General features: G+C 35.6%; 1 pseudogene; it reads left to right on the top strand.

Moving 5' to 3' along the window:
- Positions 1-13,856: 13,856 nt before the first annotated feature.
- LOC145269934 (U2 spliceosomal RNA) lies at positions 13,857-14,080 on the top strand (annotated as a pseudogene).
- The last annotated feature ends 3,553 nt before the right edge of the window (positions 14,081-17,633 follow it).

Genomic DNA, 17,633 nt, shown 5'->3' with positions numbered 1-17,633 from the left:
ATTCAGCAGTTATTTTGTGTGGGACAGTTTGGAATAAATGGGTTTGTTTGTTTTTAAAAAGCCGCTCACAAGGAGCGAAATGAAAGCTAGAGTCTGATATGACGAAGTCGACATTGACCAAACTGGCTCTGGGCCTGTGATTAGAGTCGAGGTTCGCTTTTTTATACCGAAAAGCGAATGTAACGCGTGCCGATGCGGGAAATGTGGAATAATTAAAGTTGTGAAGCAAGCAAGCGCTTGTTTAACAGAAGCCTTTCGTGGACATCGGGGAAAAGCGAACATACACACATACATACATACATACACACATACATACATACATACATACACACATACATACATACACACATACATACATACATACACACATACATACACACATACATACATACATACACACACACATACATACATACATACACACACACCTACATACATACATACATACATACACACATACATAAATTTTCGCTTTTATATTTATAGATGGAGCTTTGCTTGCTCCTTTACCTTTTGATGAAGCTTCTATATTGAAGGTTTTCCAGCTGAAATTCTTTAATGAACGAAATTGCAGACAAATCTATGCTGTAATATCCATTACGCAATGTTCAATTCTTTGTTTTACGATGCATCTAGTTCTTTAATCCAGTGCAATAAGGCAATAACATTACCTAGATAAGTACGGATTACTTTTTGGCATGCCGCAATGAACAAGGGTTTATTGGATATCTGAATAATTAGAAATACATAGTGAAGATACACCTAGCAATCAACCTCGCAACAAAATTACAACAAAATGAATAATAATCCTCTATGTCCTCCCCCAAGTCTTTGGTATTGCAAGTGGCAAAGACAGGTTTGAGAAAAAATACACAAAAATCACTGGCACATTTACAGTCACTGTCCAGTGTGTGAGAGATTATCATGGCTCTCACGCATTTGAACCTACATTCGAATGCCCCTAAAAAATAACTGAAGTTACAATCTTTGATAAATAATCACTTTTCAATATGTAACATAGTGCAACAGACAGTTTGTTGTAAAAAATCACATGATTGGGTCACGCCATTGAGGACAAAGGGATGAAGTTAGCGACCAGCATTGTTATGGGGAAGTAAACTGGCCAAAGACCAATGGAGTTTCTTGAAGATTCTCTTCTTTTATGTTGTGCCCTGTTCTGTGGGGATATCCGATGATGTCACTGGAGAGCCATGGTGGTAGATAATGACATTATATTGCTGAGTTGGTCTTGGGGTTATCACATGCTGTGGGGAGGAGCCAGCTGAAATTAGCTTGCCTTGCAGAGCTAGTGTAGGTTTCCATTGGGAAGCAGGAACAGCTGGTTTCGAGTAAGGCAGTGAGAGAGGGCCAGAAACGAGATGATTGCGTCTCTCTCCACTGCTGATGTGTGTCGACGAAGGAACTGCTTGTTTCTGAGTGTGACACATCTGGAACTGTAAATTGCTATCATGTATTGATGGGATTGAATTCAGACAGTGTCCCCAACTTTGAAGGGTGAGGAAATTTTGGGTGCGTCACTCTTTTCATGGTAGCAAAAAGGAAAGAAAAAAAGAGGGAAAAAGCATTTATGGCAAATTTCTCGGAAAGAGTAACTAGAGGAAAGGAACAAAAGAAATACAGACCCGAATAAGTTTAAAATGATCCAAGTTTATTAAAACAAAAAGTTAGCAATTGCCTTTATTTCCCAAGGCTGGGGTTAAAAAACCCTTAAGAAACATTTAAAATACATATAAAAAATACAAATAAAGACGTCAATCCTTACCTGCAAGAAAGGCTGAAAGAAAGAACATATAAAAAACGGAAAACAGTCCTTGTTTTGAATTCAGTCCTTTTAACAAAATGTTCAGTCTTTCTTTGACGAAATGTTCTTTTTTTTTTCTTTTCCGAAAGGACAAACAAAAAGTTTCTTTGACCTAAAATGGGAGAAAGAAATAATTTCCTTTGTTAAGGCTCATGTGCCTTTTAATTCAAAGGGGAGAGAAGACCATAAAGCCGCTTTGGTAGGCTTTATGTGTGCAAATACGAGGTAAATTCCTGAATTATGGGAGATTTCCTTTCTGAAGAGAACCTTGGTTGAAAAATTTTTCAAAGAGGGGATTTCCTTTCTAGGGTCGATATTCTGCTTGTCTGTCTTGTCGGCGAAATTAAATTTTGTTCTTCTTAGAAAAGAACTTCTCAACACACGGTAGTTTCCTTCGTTAATCCTTTGAGAATAATAATTTACCAGTTGTAAGACTCGATTGACTTTTAATAACTGGTATTAATCTTCCCGGAGTAAGACCTTGTTGTCTTATAATGACTGAGAATAAAATAACATTAATAGTTTAGTTCTAAACAAACGTCTTTCTCCAAAGGAGGAGAGAAAAAAAACGTGAAATTTAACGTCAAGAATCCTTTCTGATCTGACGGAGCTGAATAGCGTCCTTCTTCTTGGCCGGCTAGATTCGAACTGATGAAAAAGGGCAAAAGGCCCATCGTCGTCCCCCTTCTCCCCCTTCCAGAGGGTAGGAGAGGGGCTGGCTGCTAGAAAGCGAACTATACCTAAGCTGCTGATGATGATAATAGAAGTGACCTGTCGGTCAAGGAATGCATTCCTTGACCCAAATGCAGAGAAGTTGAATAGGTATAAATAAAAAAATAAATAAAATTTTTTTTTCTATTAAAAATTTCCACAAGGGGTAGGTTGACCGCGTGCTCTGACACCCTCTCTGTATCATGCATGTGTCTGTTGTGCAGGGCCTCTTCCCTTGCTTGTAGAGTCTCTTGCCACATCGGATGAGGTTTGTATTTGTCATGCGTATCGGGATGAAATCTCTGATAAGGCAATCAAAGAGGCACATAGCAGGATCGGGGGTGGTGTCCCAATCTGGTGTTTTGTGATATTGAAGCATGGCCCTTTGGAAAGTGTTGGTGTTCAATCATCCTGATGCATTTGTATAGTTCACTTACATTCGTTTCACAGTTTTACCACCAATCTCAACTCTTAAATTACTGTGAGGGAATGCTACTGATGAGTGTGTTGCTTATTCTCTAAGTATTTAGGAATCACTTAGTTTTGGAGGTGGTGAATTCAGGGCATCGGAAGAGAACTCCTCTGCTATCCTATAGGTGACAAATGTTCTGCACACTGCCCTAATGAGTTTGTCTGCCCCATCCGACGTTTCCTCCACAATTGGTCAGTTGCTGTAACGGTCCACAATGATGAGATTATGATGGCTGCTGTATATGAAGTAGTCAGCAACTATAGCTTGGAAGGGGTAAACTGGTTGGATTGGTGGAGTTGGTGATATGCATGGTTAGGAGGGGATCATACGATTGCACTCAGTGCAAATTTTATGCAAGTTGCAAATGGCTAGGTTTATTCCTGACCAGAAGAAGGATGATTCAGCTCTTGAACACATTTGGGTAACACCTAGGTAGGCCGACTGGAGGGACTCCAAAACCACTATGCTGGAGGGATTTGGGAATTATGAAGTCATGGTATAGTATCACACTGTCGAAGCTGCTCAGATGATCGTGATACTGATAGAATATTATTTTAATTGGAATTCATTATTGAGATGAGTATTTTCTATAAATATAAAAGCGAAAATGTATCTATGTATGCATGTATGTGTGTTCGCTTTTTCTGTATGTCTACAAAAGGCTTTTTTCAGAGAAGCGGTCGGTCGCTTCACAACTTTTTAAAACTTTTTATATCACATATAAATCATAATATCTCACAGTTAACAACGAAGCTCGCCTGTCTATTTAATTTGCTCGATTTCGGGAAGATAAATATTCAACATTTGTCACTCGCCGCATGTGGGTTAGTCTTTTTCTTATAACATCTTGGGAAAATACTATCCCGCAGTCAAACTTGACCTCATTAACTCATTAAAACGGGCACCTGCCAAATCCAAGTAATTAAATAAATTCAAACGTGTTTCCGTTAGCATCTCGCGGTGGGTCAATGGTTAACTCACACGTCTTTTTTTTCACACTTTAATTTACAACTTTGCCTCGGGTTCGATCCTCATACTTACTTTTTTTTTAAAGGCGTGTTGCATTTCCTCAGTTTCACATTTACTTTCAGGAAGTCTCTAAATGGTTTGATCTTTTCTGTCGACGCAAATGTATGCACGACTTTGTTCACGAGTCCAAAGAAGTATGTCAGTGATATTTCTGGGAGTGGGAAAACTTTTGATCGCTTCAATGAAGGACTCGCATGGCCCTACGGTTGTTTCCCTGATTTGAAAGCTCACAAACTCGTTTTCCTTGTCGGCAAATCCAAACTTGTCAGACTTGTCTGTATACCATTGTGATCACACAGATCAAACCACTCGACAGCCTGGAAGAAGCTTCTCGCAATGCTGTTGTCACTATAATTTGAGGGTGTCATCGATGATTTTTGTTTCGTGTCAAACATCTATGACTATTTCATCAAATCGTAGAGTATAGACATCGCCTGAGGCTACATACCCTTTGGGGCCACATCATATCTGTATTCACCCCATGGAGGGGAATATTGTGGTAACCATTTTAATAGTCAAAAATGGTCTTCCATGTGTGTGGATGGATGGATTGGATCTGGTGGAATGAGGATTGGGTGTGGTGTGTTTCTCGAGTGGCATACCGGTTGAGTGGTTGGAAGTTCACTGTGCGTCGGGGTATAGCAGATTTTGGGGACAGATCATCACCCAATGACACCATGTGACCAGTGTGCCCACAGGAACTGGCTCTATAACACTCAGTCAACCATCTTAATCAAGGTCTGCTTTCACTTCCTCTTGCCAATGTATCGGCAGAGGACTAGGAGTGTGGTAGGTGACTGGGTCAGCATTCTGGTCAATCCTCAGTCACAGGGGTGGGTCTGATATCATGGGTAATAGTTGGTGTTGGCACGTGTTGAATGTACTGGAGGCATAATAATCCAGTAGCCAGTTCTCTAGGTTCTCCCCATTCTCCTCCATTGATGGGAATGGAATCGTTGTTGGGGGGGGGGGGGTCATGATTCGAACACCTACATGGTCTTTTGCTTCCTTTGGTGGAAGGATCTGTAGCATCACATGAAGAAAGTTGTGACACTGTACCAAAAGATGATAAATTTGAAGGGATCATGCCAAGAGCCATGCACGTGCTTAGAGAGGTGAAGGCGCTCTGTGGATAGAGTGAAGTATACAAGCTACCGTGGGTTGCAAATAGTTCCATTGTCAGATACACCCGATATGTGCAGTGGGAGGGCACCTACGATTTCAGTAGGTTTGTCATTCACGGCTGAGATTTTCATTGTGCATGGAATGAGGTCGCAGACTTTCAGGCCCATATTATGCAGTACTGTGATGCCACCTAGGCACGAATGGCATCCTGTATCTGCTATAGCTGGATGTGTCACAATGGTAGAGAGACTGTGGAAGTGAGGGGGTATGCCAATGTTTGCAATGTTCTCATACTCTGCATAAGTCATTGTATATGTAGTGTTCAAGAACAAGAGTCTGTGTCTCAAAGATAGCTTCTGAATCTGCATTGGGGGAGGAGGTGTTTTGATGGAGCAGAGGGTGTGAAGTACAGCCGTGGTATTATCACTTGCAGCAGTATACTGCTTTTTTGTTGACTGTGTCAGCACACCTTTTCGAAGTCATTGAGTATACTGCAATGGAAGCATATGTGGTTATATATCGGGCAAACTCATTCTGCATGCTATTGAAGTAGGCCTTTCCTGGGATCATCTACAGTAAACACACGGCGGGTAGCTTGAAGAAGGGTTATACTGATGGGCAGAGTTCTGGTTAGAGGTAGCATGTGATCTACGGTCCTGTAGGTGATTCCGCTCCTGTCTCCTGTATGAGCTGGTGACTGCAGTGGAGGTGGTGGTCTCATTGCTGTTTATAAGGAGGTGGCCTGCAGAGCATTTACCACTTTCTTTGGTCTCGTGAGGGAGACAATCTCATTCAGTGATTGTTCTGCTAGCTTGGGTTGCCCCAGTATGTCCAGTCAGATGTCATCGTAGATACCCCGGATGAGATAATCATGGATTATGTTGTCGCTGTCGCTAATTTCACTTCCAAAGGTTATACAGCGAATTATGTTAGTGAATGGATAGAGAGAGAGAGAGAAAGTGAAAGGGAGATGTGTGAGTTATAGTGTAGACACGTTGACTAGAAGTCAAGATCAGCTGATTTGATTGCGTGTGAGTCATGTGATCAGGTTAGCTGAATCGAGGAGATTTGGTTGGGACTTGAAAGAGAGCAGACGGCTTCGCCATTGTCTCCTCCCCTTCGCTGGGGATGGGGAACAAACGCTGACGTGGTAGAAATAAGACCTAGAAGAAAAACAACACAGGCCAAATTCACTTTCCTTTCTTCTGTGATCAATCTGGAGGGTGAATAAAAAACTATAGAACCAATTTCTTGTCTTGGAGTGAAATAAATCTTCGTCCCCAAAAACAGGTATCAAGTCTCCCTCCCAGACGAGAATTTCCAGATGGACCAACAAAATGGCACAAGGTATGTTCAAATGACATGTCACACACATATTCACACTTAACAGCATATGAACATATGTAATAGAAAGACCACTAGACGAACACACACACAACAATATTAACTCTGATAAGACAATCAAACACTCAATCTTTTATAAATAAACACGTTTTAATATATCATCTCCAATTTCAACCAATATACAACAAACGCTAATTTTATAAATAGACAACGTAACACTACCAGGTACCGACATACATCAGCCTGCCCTTTTAGTTTTGTGGCGAATGCACAAACTGGTTCATCACTGTCTTACTTCATGTTTTGTAGATGAACTATTGCTACTAGGGCACTCTCCTTTCATACAGCAACAGTCCTTATCTTTTGCAGGATGATTGTCTAATTGGAGTGTGTGAGGGACCCGAATGCCCTGATGATATCTTTTCTCAAGGGGTTGTCGCAGCACTTGAGGAGTTGGAAGACTATGTCTGTGCCCTGTAAGTGGCAGGCGGATTTATTGTCATCCCATCTCTGCTCAAAGTAGGCAAAGTCCTTAATTGAACCTGCAGCTGATACCGTGGGTTGCTTGACTTTTTTGGCTTTAGATGGTGCTGCTGTGGCTAGGCAGATGTGAGCTGTGTTAGTATGGATGTCAATCAGACGAATGAGAATTTCTGCTGCCAGGTCACCTTCAAAAGTGGCTTAACAATCTGGGGCTGTGCAGCTGATTTGTGCCATCTTAGATGTCTCTGGAAACCCTTGGTCATAGATAAGTACAGATTACTTTCAGGCGTGTCGCAAAGATCAAGGGTTTATTGGGATACCTGAATAATAAGAAAGACAAGAGTGTGTTATTCACATGTAGTGAAATGCATTACAACAAAATGAATAATAATAATATTTTATAACCAACAACAAATCCAACCATGCTTCTACTTTTTTCCATAAATTCTGGTCTAGAAACACGACGTAATATTTCTGGGCGAGAATTACCAGTGATTAAAAGATTTTGCTCAGTAGAGTCAGGGATTTACTATTTATATGCATCACTGTCCCTTCATGTTCAACACTATACGCTAATTTTCCTTATAGAGTTGGGCATTTGGATGTTATTTCACAGTTCTCCAATGACATACGACATATATTTGGTTGGCAGAATACCATTGCAGCTGCCTATTCGTGGTAATTCTCGCCAGGACAGCAAATTGCTCTTGATTGATCAACCATCGTTGAATTTTTTTTTTTTTTTTTTTTTTTATCTTTCTGGATGAACAAATAGTGGGCAGTCTTGCAGTTAAGCCCGGCAAACTCAAAAGTAAGTTCGACAACTCTAGAAGAGTCACATGTATATTTACACCGTCAAATCACGATATTGCGAATTAATTTAAATAATATTTTTAAAAAAGAATTTATTAGATATTAATTAAATAGTTTTTATTTTATGTTTTAAGCATAAAATAAAAATTATTTAATTAATATCTAATATAAAAGAAAATTTAAATATTATTTAAATATTTTTTTATTTTTATTTTTCATTGTGCACAGCAAGTCTTCAGGTTTTTAAAAAAAATACTTTAATATTTTTTAAAATTTAGTTTGAAGATAAAACTGTCAAATCACGATATTACGAATTATTAATATTTTCAAATATTTTTTAAATATTTTCATATTTTATAATATTTTTTTTTTAATATTTTATTTCAAGTTTTACGCTTACACACGACAAAGTTTCAGTATATTTTTTATTAAATTATATTTTGTTCTGTTAAGACAATAATATACTTTCTAAAAATTGTTTCTTTTTTCTGTTAAATAAATAGTCATAAATATATAAAAATGTATATTTTGTTCGTTTACTTTATTTAATCAAGTGGTTACTTCCAATTCGTTCAATATAATTTTCTTAACAAAATATCACAAGGTGTAATACTGATGCGACCCTTCTAGAGTTGTCGGACTTACTTTCGATTTTGCTGGGCTTAACTGCAAGACTTCCAAATAGTGTACGAGACTGTCATGAATTTACCCAGCACTTTTCTTTCCTGAAGTGGCAAGTGGAGTTTAGGTGGAAAAAGAATCTCGAACCCTTTCTCGCATAAAAGGAACTAAATTCCTGTAGTCACCGTTATGTTACCATGAAAACAATGTAAACAATTTTTTTAATAATTTCAAACAATCAATACCTTTTTTTTTTTTTTTTTTTTTAATAATACTAAACAATATTAATAGAAATAGAAATATTAAATTATCGGAACATATAAAAAAAAATTAAATAGAACTTTTTATAATTGTAAACTATGAAAAACATTTTTTTTATTTTAATTAAAAGCAATATAAATAGAACGTTTTTCTAATTTTAAACTATGAAGGCCTTTTTTAAGTTTAAACAATATGAATAGAACTTTTTTATAATTTTAAGTAATGTGATTTCTTTTTACTTCAAAATTGAATCACGTGTTTATTATTAAATCACATGAATAGTTTTGCAATTAATTTTCACGTGTATTCTCTTTCGATTATTAATCTTTTTATTTAATTTTTTAAATTTATTACTTTGTTCTTCTTTCAAAATTGTAACGTAAAAAGGTTTACGTTACATTGTTTGTTAGAAATGAAAATTGAAAAAAGTTTGAACAAGATTTCTTTTAAAATTATATTTAAAAAAATCTATTTCTATTATGTAAAATTAAAACTATGGCCACCACTTTTAACAAATAAATAAAAAATCATATTGCTTAATATTCATAAAACTATTTATTTGCAGAAAATTTAAATGCAATATTCGTTTCCAGCATATCCGAAAACTCACAGAATTCGTAATTTTAAAGGAAAATATTAAGATGGAAACCTAGTAAAAATTTAACATGTAAAATTATAAAAAGTTCTGTATGTATTTATGGTACCATGCTGAAATAATAACGTTATTTCGAAATCTATTCTTACCATTGGAAGGGAGGATGTTTTATAGCTATTATGTGCTTCCACCTAGGAATTTAATAATAATAATAATAAATATCGTAAAACTTGAATTTAACCTGAAAACAAAAACTATTTTAAAATAGCATGGTACCAAAAATACATAAGCACCAAAGTTCTAATTATATTGTTTAAAATTAAGCATAAAAATACAAAAAAAGTTCATGTAAAATTCAGTATTACGATTTCCGAAATTTCATTCTGATAGTGTAGACGTAGGTGTGTCAGAAACTTTGTGAAAAAATATTGAATAATTCTACCCCCTGTATTTCCAAGCTTATAACTACTCGAAAAATGTAATTCAAACCCTAATTTTTTTTTCAATTAAAGGAGTAAGGACCAAGATTTCATTAAAAAAATAAATAAACATACAAACAACGTGTTTAAAAAAAAAGTTTTAAACTTCTGATTTTACAGATAAATTTCCAAAAAAATGCTGATGTCGGAATACCCTGGCCAAATCACCCGGCAAAAGGAGGGTGGACCTGTAAATTCACCTTCGTCCGTTTGTCTGTTGATCTGTTTGGCAGATTTTTGTCCATACTTTTCTCAATAACTACGCCTTGGAATTTTTGAAATTTTGCACAAACATTAAACATGATATGAGTAAAAAAGTAACAAAATAGATTTTCTGGGGGAAATTCTGGTTGCTATGGTTGCTCCCCTAGGGGTGCCTTTTGGGTTATAATTGCTAAAATTGACACTTTTGTGCTTACTAAAAAAAAATTGATGCCTTGGATTTTTAGTAAACGTTCTGAAAAGTTGTAAGTACCTGATTTCTATATAATTTTGTTTGTCTATACTTCTCTATAACTGTTGGGTGTGTCCCAGGGACTCTATAGGGCTAATAAAAACACTCCATTTTGGGGACTCTTTTACCATATTTGTCCAAAATTTTCTGTGTATGTCTATTTATTAGCAATTTTGCATGGTGCTGAGCTCAAATTTGCATATGTTAAGGCCTTGGGGACTTTTGGGGCTAAATGGGGGGGGGATAATAGACTTAGTCATTTTCTTTTTTGCATTGTGTAGAACTCAGATTTACGTATAATAAAGCCTAAAACGGCATTGCTTTTTTCATTTTCGCCAGAATTTGACGTCCCCTGAGGACTTTTTGGGCTAAATGGGGGGTGGGGCAATGCTGAACTTAGTCATTTTTTATGCCTTGTTCACTGTGCACTCGCGGGGTACCATGCATGCTTCACTTGTTTTTTATTTTATTTATTTCATTTAATAACCAATACAAATATGTTAAATTACTGAATTCGATACAAAATACTTATTTGTGTAATGAAGCTTGAGAATAGCTATGTTTATGCTTGTATTAATAACATACGAGTTTGTATAGAGACGGGAATTGTAAATTTATTACACAGAATATATATATATATATATATATATATATATATATATATATATATATATATATATATATGTACATAGGTGCATATTATAAAAGAGTAATACAAGTGTATTTTGATAAACTAAATGTACTATAATCATTTTTTTAATAAAGTATTTGTCAAAAATAATTTTTTAAATATTGCATTGCTAAAAGTCGACCAATACATTTTATAATCTGAAATAATATATATATATATATATATATATATATATATATATATATATATATATATATATATATATATATATATATATAAACATCTGAGGATAAATTAATTAAATAACTACAAAAGGTTTTATAAAAATAAAAAAGAAATTGGTTCATAAATTAGCATATTGATTTGTAAAGTGATAAAATCTATGTAATTTTATGTTTACTTTTTTACAAATAATCCGTTGACAAAATACATTTTCGACATTCAAATGCCTGGTCGTTTTTAACTCAAACAGAAAGATGAAAACTGAAAAATTGAAAAACTTTGGAATATAAAAATGCTGATAAATTTAAATATTAGGAAACATTAAAAAAATCTGATACAAAAAGCATGTAGACTAATGTACTTGATCGTTAGTTGCAGCAATAGTCTAGTTTGTATATCATGACATTGTAAAATTATTTCACTTTGTGATCTAAAGTTTCTCACCACAATTCATTTGGATACCTCGATTTAATTAATCTTTCTGCAAAAATGTTGTTCAACATATCTGAGAAGAAATGTATTTTTATATGAATTTTTTATTTTATTTTTTTATGGGCGATCACACATGAACGCTGAAACAAAATAAATAATTCTGGATAAATGGCATTCCCTGAGGACTTTAGGGCTAAATGGGGTAAACCCAGTATTTCTGTTTTTGAACTAAATGTCACATTCATAAAACTAGACCAAACTTTGCAACTAAGAAATAACAGCAAAAGGCTCAACAACGTAAATGTGTGAAGCATGAAGCAACTAGAACTGGAACCACTTTCACAAAATGAAATAATTTTACGATGCCATGATGCACAACACACCCACTTCCTGCTGTTCTAATGCAATAATTTTATAACTCGGGAGAACTCATGACTGTGTATAAGACGCAAGGCTAAAATGGAACAATTATCAAAGCATAGTAAGTTAAAGAATAAAAATCATATAGCATAGTTGTATAAATAATACAACTTTTAAAAAAGTGTTGTTTTACTGAAACAAGTCGTATTGAGACTGCTATCCACACTCTGAGAATAACTTGGACACGAAAAACTATGGCTTTTAACAAAACGATAGAACACCTTTGAAACATATTTTATCTATATAGCTATCGGTTGTGAGATCTTTTGAATATTATGCAATACTTTCGGTCGGAAATATATATCAATTAACACTGGTGAGAAATTATATCTTTATCATTCTTATCATTTTTCTAGTAGATTTTTATACATGAGTTCTACTTTTTTGTAGAAATCTTTGTTATCGAAAGAGAAATTGAACTCTGCTAAGTGTCAAGCTTAACGCATCATATGAAAGTGCATATAAAAAATACATTTCTTCTCAGATATGTTGAACAACATTTTTGTGGAAAGATTAATTAAGTCGAGGTATCCAAATGAATTGTGGTGAGAAACTTTAGTTCACAAAGTGAAATAATTTTACAATATCCTGATATACAAACTAGACTATTGCTGCAACTAACGATCAAGTACATTAGTCTACGTGCTTTTTGAAAATGCCAAAGCGTTGGCTACTGATTTAGGACTGTTTTTGCAGACTGAATTCAAATACACTGTTTATTCTTCTGGGTAAACATATTTCCAGCAATTTTTTCTTAAATATCAAAATTCATTCGTTTATAAGTTTTGCTTTTGCGAAATCAGGCCCTGGGTAACCATTAATTAGTATTTTCCTTTCGCTTGTCAGGAAAATGGATCGACCATGTAAAAGTAAGTTTTATAGGCTTTGTTACATTTTTTACATTTGCGTATATGTTGTTCTTCCTGATTGTGCAGTAAAACTTGCGGATTTTGTAAAGAAGACATACCATTCTTACTTTGGAGTCAGAATAAGAAACCAATATCTAGCATTCTTTCGTTATGTGTAATGAAAAATGTATCGAGAATTTCCGTACTTGGAGGAACAAGATTAGAAGATGTCACTTAGTGTCGCAAGAGAGTCGGGGAAAGGGAACGATTAAATTACCGACTTCTACTCTTACATGACAAACATAGAGATTTCTGAAATGAGAACGTTTTAGTCAGCATAACCTCCGGCCTTTTTCAGGTGTATCTTGTCAAACTCCATAATTTTTCTATCAAACTCGAGATTGCGTAAAGTAAAATTCACTCCTCTGAGTGCTGAAGCTTCTATCCTTAGTGCAAACGACACTAAGAAATATAAGTGCAAACTACTTAGAACTTCTACTTAGTTATGGCTGACGAAATTAAAGCATGCTCTTCCGTGGAAGTAATAAAGTGTTCCGTTATAATCAATGCTGATTCCAGAGTTCGACAGAAAGATTCCAGAGTTTGACAAAAAGATTCCAGAATTAGACACGTCTAAAGAAGTTCGGAGCTTGTATTGACGGAAATATAAAAATAACACTCCAGATAGGAACAGAAGTCAGAAGAATCTGTATAATACGGAATCTAAAAGGCATAATCTTATGAAAAACACTATGCCCAATACTATTTTGTTCCTTCTGCCGTAAAGCCATCTCCTCCATGCCCCTGATATTTCCATTTCTGAACCAAATATCACCATGTAATTTAGACGTTATTCCGAATTTTATACAGGAAAGTGTGATGAATACAGGTCAGAAGACAATGAAAAAAAGTGCTCTTTAGTCCAAGCCAAACAAAATAACTCGAGATCTGAACCTTCAAAGCAATCTGTCCTACTACTGTATTACCGTATTCAAGTGAAACAGCTGCTGCTGCTGCCAGGAACAGTATTATATTAGTATCGGGATCACGAGAGAGACTCTAGAATATTTTTTTCTGTTTGATGATCTACTATTATTGATTTCTTGGCCTTTTGGTCAAGATCAAAGTGTAGTATCTGTTCTTCAGATGCTGCACTTCATTTTCTTGTTCTCTTTCGGTGGAGGAGAAATCCTTCACGACTGAGACAATTTTTATTTTTGTACCTTTTCTCCACGTTAAAAAACGACCCTGGTGTCTAACTCTGTCCCGTGGGGAGGCATAGTAAATAGGTACTATTATTGATCTGATTTTATTACTACGTCTGAAGTATGATGCTATGAAATAGCGTTTTCATTAGGTCATCTAACAGAAATTTCAAAGCAGTTCTTTTGAATATCAGAAACAATTTTTATCGATCCTGATTGGACAGTCAATGGAAAGTAGAGAATCCCAAAAAGCCATCTCCATTGCACTTAGTGTCGCAAGAGAGTCATGGAAAGGGAATGCTTAAATTACCGACTTCTACTCTTACATGACAAACCTAAGAGAGGTTTCTAAAATGAAAACGTTTTGGTCAATATAACCTCCGACTTTTTCAGGTGTATCTTGTCAAACTCCATAATTTGACAAAAAAGTGAAATAAACAAGAGTATGGTTGCAAGAAAAATACAAACGACCGAGTAAGGTTAAAAATATTTTTTTTTTATTTCTTACCAAATCAGAGATTTAAGGCGTCGTCATTATGATGGCTGGTCGGGCGTTGAGATAAACTCGTCAACAATCAAAGTTTCTTTGGGTTCGGTTGGGTACGGGGCGGTGATGGCAAAAATGTGACTTAACGTGTGCGGCGATCCTTGTTAGCTGATGTCGCTTAGCGCGGGGTTGGTGAGAGGTGATCATTTGGTATCAGCCGAAGAAGGAAAGAGGCTTGTATCAGGATCGCTGTGGTGGGTGATGCTAACTCTGTGCGTAGTAAGCTCCACGTCTGATGTCGCTAGCGAGGGGTCCGATGCTGGTTGAAGACGGAGTGAGTTTACAGCGCGCCACGCTAATGCCGATCTGTCGGTTGTCGAAAACGCTGGTATTTTTATAGTCATGAAGCGGACGTAGTAAGGAGCAAAGAAACTTTTTTTAATCGCTGGCTTAAGTTTGCTTTTTGATTGTGTTTGTTTTTCGTGCTATAATGTGTTGTAGTGAACCGTCTGTTTTGTGTATGTATGCATGTGTTATATCGATTTAAAGCTAATAAAATTGTGAATGTAATCTAGTCGGTGTTGTACGGTTGCAATGTTTTGTGAATTATATATTGGTGTTTATATGCTTAGGAGTTGTGTTTACTGTGATGTTTGTGTTTTGTATTTTGGTTTTGTCTTTTGCTGTGCGGCTTTCTCTGGCGGTTTTCTTTGTTGAAGTAAGGTGCGAGTTATTCTAATGATGTGTGTATCTAAAGAAATGGGATTTGAAGTTGTCTTGTGTATTTATTGTGTTCATTTTCGTTGTACCGACGAACGACTTTGTCCTAATGTCGCCATTGCTGGTTTTCGGTTTATTCATGAAAATATGGAGGGATATGCGATATAACAAAAGCCATCTCCAGATGTTTAGAAATAGATATACTGTCTGTACTGATCTGCTATCAATATTACTGAACTGATTTAATTACTTGGTCTGAAATATGATGCTATAAAAATCATGGACAATCTACTGTCTGCTTTGAACTACCAGAAACAGAATTGGTTGATTTATGGATATCGTCAATTTGCTGAATTCATTTTCCACCTTCATGGTGCTTACATAAAATATACATGTTGTCTGGCTTATTAGGATGGCCAACATTATGTCAGATAAGAGTTACTATAAGACACGTGGTATAACCTGGACCAGACAACATTTCACAAGGCACTGAATCATGCTGAACTCTATCTCATTTTTAATTAACGCAAACTTCATTCGCAACCACTGAAGTCCCCATTATCAAAAGGTGGTTCATAAATTAATGGAAATATTGTCTTATGTAAAATTTTAGAAGCTAAAATTAATTATGGCAAGTGGTATTTTGCAGTAGAAAAAATTAATTAAACTGCTGTCTTTTTTTTAAAATATCTGAAACAACTTCAGGCTTAACAGTTAATTATCCGGGTTTTCCACTTCATAATTTTATTTTATTTTTCAATGTTATATAGTTCAAGTTGAAATACTTAGAATATAATGTAAACGGATGTATATATTCTGAATTTATACTGTTTCATAAAATTATTTTTTGTTGAAATTTTTAATAGAGAAATAATTTTTATTTATTTTTTTTTATTTATACCCATTCAACATCTCCGCATTTGGGTCAATGAACGCATTCCTTGACCGGCAGGTCACTTCTATTATCATCATCAGCAGCATAGGTATAGTTCGCTTTCTAGCAGCCGGCCCCACTCCTACCCTCTGGAGGAGGAGGAGGAGGAGGAGGAGGAGGAGGAGGAGGAAGAAGAAGAAGAAGAAAAGGGTTTTGTCCGTTTCCGTCAGTTTGAACCTAGCCGGCCAAGAAGAAGGAGGCTATTTTCATTCTCCGTCAAAGGGTCTTGACGTTAAAATTAATTTTCCTAATTTTTATCCTTTAGAGAAAACGTTTGTTTAGAACTCCATAGATTGGTACTAAACTATTAACGTTATTTTATTCTCAGTCATTATAAGACAATAAGGTCTTACGCCGGGAAGATTAATACCGGTTATTAAAAGACAATCGAGTCTTACAACTGGTAAATTATTATTCTCAAAGGACGAACGAAGGAAACTACCGTGTATTGAGGAGTTCTTTTCTAAGAACAAAATTTAATTTCGCCGACGAGACGAGCAGAATATCGCCCCTAGAAAGGAAATCCCCTCTTTGAAAGATTTTTCAACCGAAGTTCCCTTCAGAAAGGAAATCTTCCATAATTCAGGAATTTACCCCGTATTTGTACACATAAAGCCTACCAAAGCGGCTTTATGGTCTTCTCTCCCCTTTGAATTAAAAGGCACAAGAGCCTTCACAAAGGAAATTACTTCTTTCTCCTATTGTAGGTCAAAGAAACTTTTGTTTGTCCTTTCGGAAAAGAAAAAAGAAGAACATTTTGTCAAAGAAAGATTGAACATTTTGTTAAAAGGACTGAATTCTAAACAAGGACTGCTTTCCGTTTTTTATATGTTCTTTCTTTCACCCTTTCTTGCAAGTAAAGATTGACGTCTTTTTGTATTTTTTAATGTATTTTAAATGTTTCTTAAGTTTTTTTTTAACCCCAGCATTGGGAAATAAAGGCAATCGATAACTTTTTGTTTTAATAAACTTGGATCATTTTAAATTTATTCGGGTCTGTATTTCTTTTGCTCATTTCCACTAGTTATTCTTTTCCGAGAAATTTGCCATAAATGCTTTTTGCCCCCTTTTTTCTTTCCTTTTTGTTACCATGAAAAACGGATTTTGGTGCCGCACCCAAAAGTTCGTCATCTTCGGTTATATATATATATATATATATATATATATATATATATATATATATATATACATATATATATGGGGGGTATTTATTTGCTCCCCCACCGAGCAAATTAGGCACAAGGCCGATTTTTAATGTGATGAGTGGAGGGAGGGGGAAGGGAAAAAGGGGACCAGCTCCCGAGAGGTGGGAAATGGGAGCTGGTTAAAGGTCAGGCATGTGGGGTTGCCCCCACATCTGGTCTTTGCTTGCAGTACCTGTCGGAACAGATGTGTGTGTGTGTGTGTGTGTGTATGTATATCCATTTATTATCTTTTCAATTTTCTTACAATTTTCAGTGGGTTTTTTTTTTAAGTGTCGAAGTGGAAATGGTTAGAATACAAATGGATGCATATAATCTGAAAT

This window comes from Euprymna scolopes, chromosome 45 (genome assembly GCF_053919585.1).
Source record: "Euprymna scolopes isolate OS-2025 chromosome 45, ASM5391958v1, whole genome shotgun sequence".
NCBI classification, from domain to species: domain Eukaryota; kingdom Metazoa; phylum Mollusca; class Cephalopoda; order Sepiida; family Sepiolidae; genus Euprymna; species Euprymna scolopes.
This window is presented reverse-complemented; position numbering and strand designations above follow the sequence as displayed.